Below are 10,404 nucleotides of genomic sequence, written 5' to 3'. Positions count from 1 at the left end.
AAGATGTTTCTTTTGAGACAGACTTTTCCATTATGTTGTTTACTAAAATGTAGTAAGTTTTGACACATGTGATTCTGTCACATAAGTAGTATAAACTCCCACCCCCCAAAAATGAAGTGTTTATCTCCAAAGGAGAAAACTGAGTTTTGAGATGCTGTGAGATTTTTCTTCCTTCCAGTAATAGATTTTTAAATTTCTTTGTTTGCTTGTTTGCTCTTTTGTGTAAGAGGTGCCTTGACTGAATTTTAACAACAGACAAAAATCTGTAGGTATTCTCCTTTAAAAGAAAAAGGAGATCAGCCTTATCCCCAGCTAAGGCATTAAATTACTTGGGCAAAGTCACGCTTTTAACTTATCTGCTGCTGCTACTGCTGCTAAGTCACATCAGTCGTGTCCGACTCTGTGTGATCCCATAGACGGCAGCCCACCAGGCTCCCCCATCCCTGGGATTCTCCAGGGAAGAACACTGGAGTGGGTTGCCATTTCCTTCTCCAATGCATGAAAGTGAAAAGTGAAAGTGAAGTCGCTCAGTCGTGTCCAACTCTTCGCGACCCCATGGACTGCAGCCTACCAGGCTCCTCCATCCATGGGATTTTCCAGGCAAGAGTACTGGAATGGGGTGCCATTGCCTTCTCCGTTTAACTTATCTATTTATTTGATAAATTCATTTGGTAATTTATCAGATTCAAGGTTACAGAATTTTATCATCTCTTTTGGTGCCATAAAATGCTAGGGAATGCCACTTTAGGGGCTTTGAAGAAATCATTTAGTTTATCTTTGTGTATGATGTTAAGAAGGGTTCTCATTTCATTCTTTTACATGTAGCTCTCCAGTTTTCCCAGCACCATTTATTGAAGAGGCTGTCTTTGCCGCATTGTATATTCTTGCCTCCTTTGTCAAAAATAAGGTACCCATAGGTGCTTGGGTTTATTTCTGGGTTTTCAGTCTTGTTCCATTGGTCTATCTTTCTGTTTTTGTGCCAGTATCATACTTTCTTTATGACTGTAGCTTTGTCGTATAATTTGAAGTCAAGAAGGTTGATTTCTCCAGCTCAATTGGATTAAAATGAATTAAAGACCTAAATGTAAGACTAGAAAAAACTATAAAACTCTTAGAGGAAAACATAGGCAGAACACTCAATGACATAAATCAAAGCAAGATCATCTGTGACCCACCTCCTAGAGTAATGGAAATAAAAACAAAAGTAAAGAAGTGGGACCTGTTTAAACTTAAAAGTTTTTGCACAGCAAAGGAAACGATAAGCAAGGTGAAAAGACAGCACTCAGAATGGGAGAAAATAGTAGCAAATGAAACAACTGACAAAGGATTAATTTACAAAATATACAAGAAGCTCATACAACTTAATACCAGAAAAACAATCCAATCAAAAAGTGGGAAAAAGACCTAAATAGACATTTCTCCAAAGATGACTAACAAACACATGAAAAGATGCTCAACATCGCTCATTATTAGAGAAATACAAATAAAAACTACCATAAGATATAACCTCACACCAGTCAGAATGGCCATCAGCAAAGAGTCTACAAGCAATAAATGCTGAAGAGGGTGTGGAGAAAAGGGAATGCTCTTGCACTGTTGGTGGGAATGTAAATTGATCCAGTCACTATGGAAGACTGTATGGAGATTCCTTAACACACTAGGAATAAAACTATCATAAGACCCAGCAATCCCACTCCTAGGCATATACCCTGAGGAAACCAAAATTGAAAAAGACACATGTATCCCATCATTCATTGCAGCACTGTTGCAATAGTTAGAACATGGAAGCAACCTAGATGTCCATCAACACATGAATGGATAAAGAAGTTGTGGTTCATACACACAATGGAATATTACTCAGCCATAAAAAGGTATGTACTTGAGTCAGTTCTAATGAGCTGGGTGAACTTAGAACCTATTATACAGAGTGAAGTAAGTCAGAAAGAGAAAAATAAATATATTATAACACATATATAAAATCTAGGAAAATGGCACTGAAGAATTTGTTTACAGGGCAGCAGTGGAGAGTCAGACATAGAGAATAGACTTATGGACTTGGGGTGAGGGGAAGAGAGGGTGAGATGTAACATGGAAAGAGTAACATGGAAACTTACATTACTATATGTAAAAAGATAGCCAACCGGAATTTGCTGTATGGCTCAGAAAACTCAAATAGGGGCTCTGTATCAACCTAGAGGGGTGGGATGGGGGGAGATGGGAGGGAGGTTCAAAAGGCAGGGGATATATGTATAACTTTGGCTGATTTATGTTGAGGTTTGACAGAAAAGAACAAAATTTGGTAAAGCAATTTCGTTCAATTAAAAAATAAATTAATTTGAAAAAAAAAAGAAAAGAGAAAAAAATCATTTAACTTTTCTTGGTTTTACTCCTATTTCTGGTAAATAGTGGGGCTACAATAGGTAATTATTTCTATATCCTCTAGCTATAAAGTTTGATGGTTATTGAATGTGAAATTGGGAAGCATTATTTATATTCCAGAATTCCACACTAACAACTCATCAGTTTCACTCTGCTCCTTGTGTTTTGGTAAACTTTGGTTCATATATTTTAGTGAACACCATCACTTTTTTCTTATATATATCCTGGATCCAAATGAACAAAGAAATGTAAAAGGCCGTGGGGAAAGAATAGCTTTAGTGATTTTGAGGCACTAAGGTGTCACACACATCCTCTAAATCTGGCTGTTTAGTGGAAAATCCAGGTGGTAAAGACTGAAGAGGAGAGATTTTGTGTGTTTTGTCTTTTAATTTCTCTATCTCTGCCAGTTAGATGGGGAAGACTGGGGATGAATGATTGCATCATCTTAAGAAAGAATGAAGGGATGGAGCCAAAGCAAAAAGAATACCCAGCTGTGTATGTGACTGGTGATAGAAGCAAGGTCTGATGCTGTAAAGAGCAATATTGTATAGGAACCTGGAATGTCAGGTCCATGAATCAAGGCAAATTGGAAGTGGTCAAACAAGAGATGGCAAGAGTGAATGTCGACATTCTAGGAATCAGCGAACTGAAATGGACTGAAATGGGTGGATTTAACTCAGATGACCATTATATCTACTATTGCAGGCAGGAATCCCTCAGAAAAAATGGAGTAGCCATCATGGTCAACAAAAGAGTCCGAACTACAGTACTTGGATGAAATCTCAAAAACAACAGAATGATCTCGATGTTCGTTTCCAAGGCAAACCATTCAATATCATGGTAATCCAAGTCTATGCCCCAACCAGTAATGCTGAAGAAGCTGAAGTTGAACGGTTCTATGAAGACCTACAAGACCTTTTAGAACTAACACCCAAAAAAGACGTCCTTTTCATTATAGGGGACTGGAATACAAAAGTAGGAAGTCAAGAAACACCTGGAGTAACAGGCAAATTTGGCCTTGGAATATGGAATGAGGCAGGGCAAAGACTAATAGAGTTTTGCCAAGAAAATGCACTGGTCATAACAAACACCCTCTTCCAACAACACAAGAGAAGACTCTACACATGGGCATCACCAGATGGTCAACACTGAAATCAGATTGATTATATTCTTTGCAGCCAAAGATGGAGAAGCTCTATACAGTCAGCAAAAACAAGACCAGGAGCTGACTGTGGCTCAGACCATGAACTCCTTATTGCCAAATTCAGACTTAAATTGAAGAAAGTAGGGAAAACCACTAGACCATTCAGGTATGACCTAAATCAAATGCCTTATGATTATACAGTGGAAGTGAGAAATAGATTTAAGGGCCTAGATCTGATAGATAGAGTGCCTGATGAACTATGGAATGAGGTTCGTGACATCGGACAGGAGACAGGGATCAAGACCATCCCCATGGAAAAGAAATGCAAAAAAGCAAAATGGCTATCTGGGGAGGCCTTACAAATAGCTGAGAAAAGAAGAGAAGCAAAAAGCAAAGGAGAAAAGGAAAGATATAAGCATCTGAATGCAGAGTTCCAAAGAATAGCAAGAAGAGATAAGAAAGCCTTCTTCAGAGATCAATGCAAAGAAATAGAGGAAAACAACAGAACGGGAAAGATTAGGATCTCTTCAAGAAAATTAGAGATACCAAGGGAACATTTCATGCAAAGATGGGCTCGATAAAGGACAGAAATGGTATGGACCTAACAGAAGCAGAAGATACTAAGAAGAGGTGGCAAGAACACACAGAACTGTACAAAAAAGGTCTTCACGACCCAGATAATCACGATGGTGTGATCACTGACCTAGAGCCAGACATCCTGGAATGTGAAGTCAAGTGGGCCTTAGAAAGCATCACTATGAGCAAAGCTAGTGGAGGTGATGGAATTCCAGTTGAGCTATTTCAAATCCTGAAAGATGATGCTGTGAAAGTGCTGCGCTCAATATGCCAGCAAATTTGGAAAACTCAGCAGTGGCCACAGGACTGGAAAAGGTCAGTTTTCATTCCAATCCCAAAGAAAGGCAATGCCAAAGAATGCTCAAACTACCGTACAGTTGCACTCATCTCACAGGCTAGTCAAGTAATGCTCAAAATTCTCCAAGCCAGGCTTCAGCAATATGTGAACCGTGAACTTCCTGATGTTCAAGCTGATTTTAGAAAAGGCAGAGGAACCAGAGATCAAATTGCCAACATCCTCTGGATCATGGAAAAAGCAAGAGAGTTCCAGAAAAGCATCTATTTCTTCTTTATTGACTATGCCAAAGCCTTTGACTGTGTGGATCACAATAAACTGTTGTGATCCACAACAGTTTAAATTCTGAAAGAGATGGGAATACCAGACCACCTGACCTGCCTCTTGAGAAATTTGTATGCAGGTCAGGAAGTAACAGTTAGAACTGGACATGGAACAACAGACTGGTTCCAAAAAGGAAAAGGAGTACGTCAAGGCTGTATATTGTCACCGTGCTTATTTAACTTCTATGCAGAGTACATCATGAGAAACGCTGGGCTGGAAGAAGCACAAGCTGGAATCAAGATTGCCGGGAGAAATATCAATAACCTCAGGTATGCAGATGACACCACCCTTATGGCAGAAAGTGAAGAGGAACTAAAAAGCCTCTTGATAAGAGTGAAAGTGGAGAGTGAAAAAGTTGGCTTAAAGCTTAACATTCAGACAATAAAGATCATGGCATCCGGTCCCATCACTTCATGGGAAATAGATGGGGAAACAGTGGAAACAGTGTCAGACTTTATTTTTTTGGGCTCCAAATCACTGCAGATGGTGACTGCAGCCATGAAATTAAAAGACGCTTACTCCTTGGAAGGAAAGTTATGACCAACCTAGATAGCATATTCAAAAGCAGAGACATTACTTTGCCAACAAAGGTTCGTCTAGTCAAGGCTATGGTTTTTCCTGTGGTCATGTATGGATGTGAGAGTTGGACTGTGAAGAAGGCTGAGCGCTGAAGAATTGATGCTTTTGAACTGTGGTGTTGGAGAAGACTCTTGAGAGTCCCTTGGACTGCAAGGAGATCCAACCAGTCCATTCTGAAGATCAGCCCTGGGATTTCTTTGGAAGGAATGATGCTAAAGCTGAAACTCTGGTACTTTGGCCACCTCATGTGAAGAATTGACTCATTGGAAAAGACTCTGATGCTGGGAGGGATTGGGGGCAGGAGGAGAAGGGGACAGCAGAGGATGAGATGGCTGGATGGCATCACTGACTCGATGGATGTGAGTTGGAGTGAACTCCGGGAGTTGGTGATGGACAGGGAGGCCTGGCGTGCTGTGATTCATGGGGTCGCAAAGAGTCAGACACGACTGAGCGACTGAATTGAACTGAACTGAAGAAAGCCTTTTTTGAAATTTTGGGAATTTTGTTTCTTTTTGTCAAACAAGAAGTAGGATTTACAAATATTTCAGTGACTTGTTAGTGATAAAAGTAAAGTAAGCACAAAAAGATTTTTTTATCACTTAAAATCAGGCCAAACCCTGAGTCAAATAATAAAATTAATGAAGACAACAAAAAAAGATGTTTATAATTAAGTAACAATTTCTTAGTATCAAACTTTCATTAAAGGTTGAAGAAGAAAAGAAGAAGCACAAAAGTAGTGAAGTGGAAGTATCAGACAATGTGTGTGATACTGCTGATGAGAGTGGATTGATTCAGCAGAGAACGAGTGGAGGAAACCACAATCAGGAGTTTGTTGCTATGGAGGATGAAGGTTCTGATAGGTAAGCCTATGTAACAGCAGGTGATTTGTTATTTTTCTGTGAAATAAGTTTGGATGTGAGAGTTGGACTATAAAGAAAGCTGAGGGACTATAAAGAAAGAGAATTGATCCTCTTGAACTGTGGTGTTGGAGAAGACTCTTGAGAGTCCCTAGGGCTGCAAGGAGATCCAACAAGTCCATCCTAAAGGAGATCTGTCCTGGGTGTTCATTGGAAGGACTGATGTTGAAGCTGAAACTCCAATACTTTGGCTACCTGATGTGAAGAGCTGACTCATTGGAAAAGACCCGGATGCTGGGAAAGATTGAGGACAGGAGGAGAAGGAGACGACAGAGGAGGAAATGGTTGGATGGCATCACTGACTCAATGGACATGAGTTTGAGTAAACTCCGGGAGTTGGTGTTGGACAGGGAGGCCTGGCGAGCTACAGTACATGGGGTCGCAAAGAGTTGGATGTGACTGCGTGACTAAACTGAGCTGAACTGAACTGAATTGAGCTATTGGTTGTGATGATCACATTTTACATTTTCCTGCTGCTGCTGCTGTTAAGTTGCTTCCGTCGTGTCCGATTCTGTGCGACCCCAGAGACGGCAGCCCACCAGGCTCCCCCGTCCCTGGGATTCTCCAGGCAAGAACACTGGAGTGGGTTGCCATTTCCTTCTCCAATGCATGAAAGTGAAAAGTGAAAGTGTAGTCGCTCAGTTGTGTCTGACTTCTAGCGACCCCATGGGCTGCAGCCTACCAGGCTCCTCCGTCCATGGGATTTGGCGGGCAAGAGTACATTTTGCCAGGGATATAGTTATTTTTATTTTTTTGTCTTTTAGACATAATACTAAAGTTAATTTCTTAACATACCACCTACAGTATTAGAATATTCTGAATTTGACTGCCTACTTGCCTTTACCAGTGTGTGGTATATTTAAATATATTTTATGTCACTATTAACATCTTTTCATTTCAATTTGAGGACTTCTTTCAGCATTTCTTATGAGACAGGTCTAGTGGTGAGGAACTCCCTCAGCTCTAGTTTTTCTGGGAAAGTTTTTATTTGTCCTTCATTTCTGAAGCATAACTTTTCTGGATAGAATATTCTTGTTTGGCAGGGTTTTTTTCTCATATCATTTTTAGTATGTCCATGGATGGAAGCCAAATTGTTGTTTGTGGTGGGGGAACTGATGAGGTACTGGTCTTTCATCCATAATGCTGAAATCACCCCATCATGTGGGTGGTTTAAAAGTAAACTGCTTCACTGTCTGCCCCGTCCCCACCACCAAATATTTCCTTGATTTTTTATTTCATGGTATATGTGCCACATGTCATTTAAAAAGTCACCCAAATTAAGCGTTACTTTTTTTTTTTGAGTTTTTTTTTTTCCCCCTTTTTGGCTATGCTGGTTCTTTGCAGCTGCAGTGCTTGGGCTTCTCACTGTGGTGGCTTTCCTTGATGCCGAGCATGGGCTCCAGGGTGCTGGCTTCTAACCCTGGGGCATGTGGGGTCTTCCTGGACCAGGGATCGAACCACTGCCCCCTCATTGGCAGGCAGACTCCTAAGTACTGGACCATGAGGGAAATCCCTAAATTAAGCATTATTGTATTTAAAAGCGAAACAGAAAATATAGTGTAAATCTAATTATGACTCCCATGGGTAAAAGTCATTGTGTTTAGGCAGTGAACTCTAGGTTTCCAGTGTAGCCCTTGAGGTTCTTCCCGGTGTCCAAAGATGCACCTCTCTGCTTTCTTTCATGTGTTTCATACTTTTCCTTCCAGGTTCCTAGGAAACAGCCTAGATGCCACGTGCCTGATCTTTGTGCTCTGTATTCTAATCTCCAAGTAGAATGATTTTCTCCCTTTTTTTTTTCTTTGTAACCTTCTCTCTTCACTTCTTCTGTAAAGCCTTCCTTATATCACTGATAACTTTCATATATCAACTGTTACATATCACATCATATCATAATTGTATATCTGTCTTTGAGGCAAGAATTTGTGTTTTCTTGCCTATGGTTGGTACTTAATAACTATTTTGTGAATTAATGATTTAAGATGGGTAAGAGTAGGAATTTTACAAGAATTGCCTTTTTATTCAGTTGAATTGGCTTTTTTCTGGATTTTTTTAAAGTAGCGATCCTGGCGTGCATAGAAAGGAGTAAAGAAAAAGGACAATAGCAAATGGACACCAGAAGAATGTGTGATTGCACCAATATTTGAAAAGACCGATTCACTGACTGGAGGTCTGCTGCATGTTAATGATGACAGCATTTTAAGTGAAGTGGATCAGGATGATGACAGGTAATATCTACAAATTTTTTATTTCTAGAAGAAGAAATAAGCACTGAATACTTCTGGAAATGGAGCAGCATAATATAGTGTACAGGTCAAGACAAGCAATTCCTCAACTATAGTGGAAAACACTGCTGAAAGATTAAAGTGAGGACCAGTGCCTTTGGCCAGAAATCGTTTCAGTAAATAGTCTCCTTGAAAGCTGGACTGTAGTGAATACATGTAAACAGCCCTGGAGGGAATATTTGCTGGGACAGGCAATAGAGAACTAGATGGTAACTGAAGAGGAATGTGGAGTTCAAAGGAGTTTCTTGTTTTATGTTAAGATGGGAGCTTTTAGAGTATGTATGCTGTTAGAAATGAGCCAGAAGAGGACGTGTTTATTGAATTAATCTTGTTTGCATTTCCAGTATTAGAAAGCTTATTGATTGTATGACATTATCTTTAAACTATTACAGTAAACTAATTGTACATAATACGTCTGTTATATATAGTTTTATGGTAAGGGCTTGTTTGTTGGTTCTGAAGTGTAATATTCCTATGTAATTGTATGTGTAGATGATTAGTTCAGTTAATTCTATCCTACATAGATTTTAAAAAATTATATAATCACGAACTTACAAACACTTAGGCTATGCTGAATAGGATTTGATCATTCCTTGATGATTCTAGTTGATAGTAACATCATGAGTAGCTATGATTTTGTAAGGTACTCTGAAACATTATATCATATCAACGTCATAGTTGTTTATAGATTCTAAGGAAAAGGGAAAAATTTTGTTTATATTCAACAGAAAAAAAAACTACTAACAGTCTTTCACAAATTATTAATTTTGGTTTATAAAGTTCTAAATTAGAAAAACTATGCTTCCCACAGTAAGAGTGTTATTAACACATATTGTGTATTCAATAAGTGTATATCAGATTCATGAATAAACAGCAGAATGGTTGAATGAATGCCTACTGATAAATTTCTTTACAAAAGCAAGTGTTTAGTGAAAGTAGGTTTCCAATATTGCCTACCTCTAAAGTCTTTTTATTTTTTGAGAAACGTGTTAAGATTCAGAAAGTATTATTTATAGTTATAACTGGACATGGAATAATAATATAGATTCATTTGCTATCATATTCCTTAAGAAGACTTATTTAAATATTACTTTCTCAGCATATTTTCGAACCGCAGTGTTGAAGCCAGATTTCCTGACTTTGAACTCTGGATCTGTTGGTGACCTGCTGTGTGGGCTTGGGCAACTTACTCAGCCTTTCTGTGCTCCGTTTCTTCCTATGTAGAGGACCTAATGTATTACCTACCTCCCAGAATGTTTGTGAGGATTAAAATGCCGTTAAGACATATAAAGTGCTTATAATAATGCATAGCAGTTGCATAGGAAGTCCTCAGAAGGCTAATATCATGGTTATTAAAAATGGGTTTCTTTCTTATAAGGACTTAAGGAATACATCCCAGATAGGTTTTATTGCTGCAAAACATAGTTCTTATTGAAAATAACAACTGCAAGAAATCCTGGTATACTGGTTCTCTTCACATAATGCAAGTAATGTTGTGTTTTTCCTTTTCTTCGGTCTAAATTAAATTATTAGTATTATAAATGTATTTTGTTTGTCCTTTAATGTTACTCTTCTTTATTGTTTTAATCCTTTTATAAAAAAGTACTTACCAATGCAAATGCAAAGATTTTATATAAAAAACAAAGTTTAGGTATTTGTATTTTTAAGTATTTAATATTAGCCTGAAAAGAATCATTTTTTTTTTCAGGCCTGCAAAGAAGACATCTAATGAAAATAACAAGGTATAGTCAAAAAGTTAACTATAAAAAATATTTTCCTAGTAAAAAATACTTTGTAAAAGGAATAGTAGCAAAATATAAAATCTTCCTTTGTTGTAGAGACATATACTTTGACAACTTAATTTAGAAACACTATTGATAAAGTTATCCTTTTGATAAAAAGAATCTG

The 10,404-nt window shown here is 38.4% G+C and overlaps 1 protein-coding gene across 1 annotated transcript in view; it reads left to right on the top strand.

Moving 5' to 3' along the window:
• Positions 1–10,404, top strand: part of LOC139186993 (uncharacterized) — a 60,877-nt gene that overhangs the window by 43,219 nt on the left and 7,254 nt on the right. Inside the window, exons 15-17 of the mRNA XM_070802994.1 lie at positions 6,003–6,157; positions 8,270–8,439; positions 10,205–10,238. The gene's annotated coding sequence lies outside the window, so the exon portion shown is untranslated. The remainder of the gene's footprint in view (positions 1–6,002; positions 6,158–8,269; positions 8,440–10,204; positions 10,239–10,404) is intronic.

The sequence above is a fragment of the Bos indicus genome, chromosome 14 (genome assembly GCF_029378745.1).
Source record: "Bos indicus isolate NIAB-ARS_2022 breed Sahiwal x Tharparkar chromosome 14, NIAB-ARS_B.indTharparkar_mat_pri_1.0, whole genome shotgun sequence".
In the NCBI taxonomy this organism is placed as follows: domain Eukaryota; kingdom Metazoa; phylum Chordata; class Mammalia; order Artiodactyla; family Bovidae; genus Bos; species Bos indicus.
Note: the sequence above shows the minus strand (reverse complement) of the source record. Positions and strands in the feature narration are given on the sequence as shown.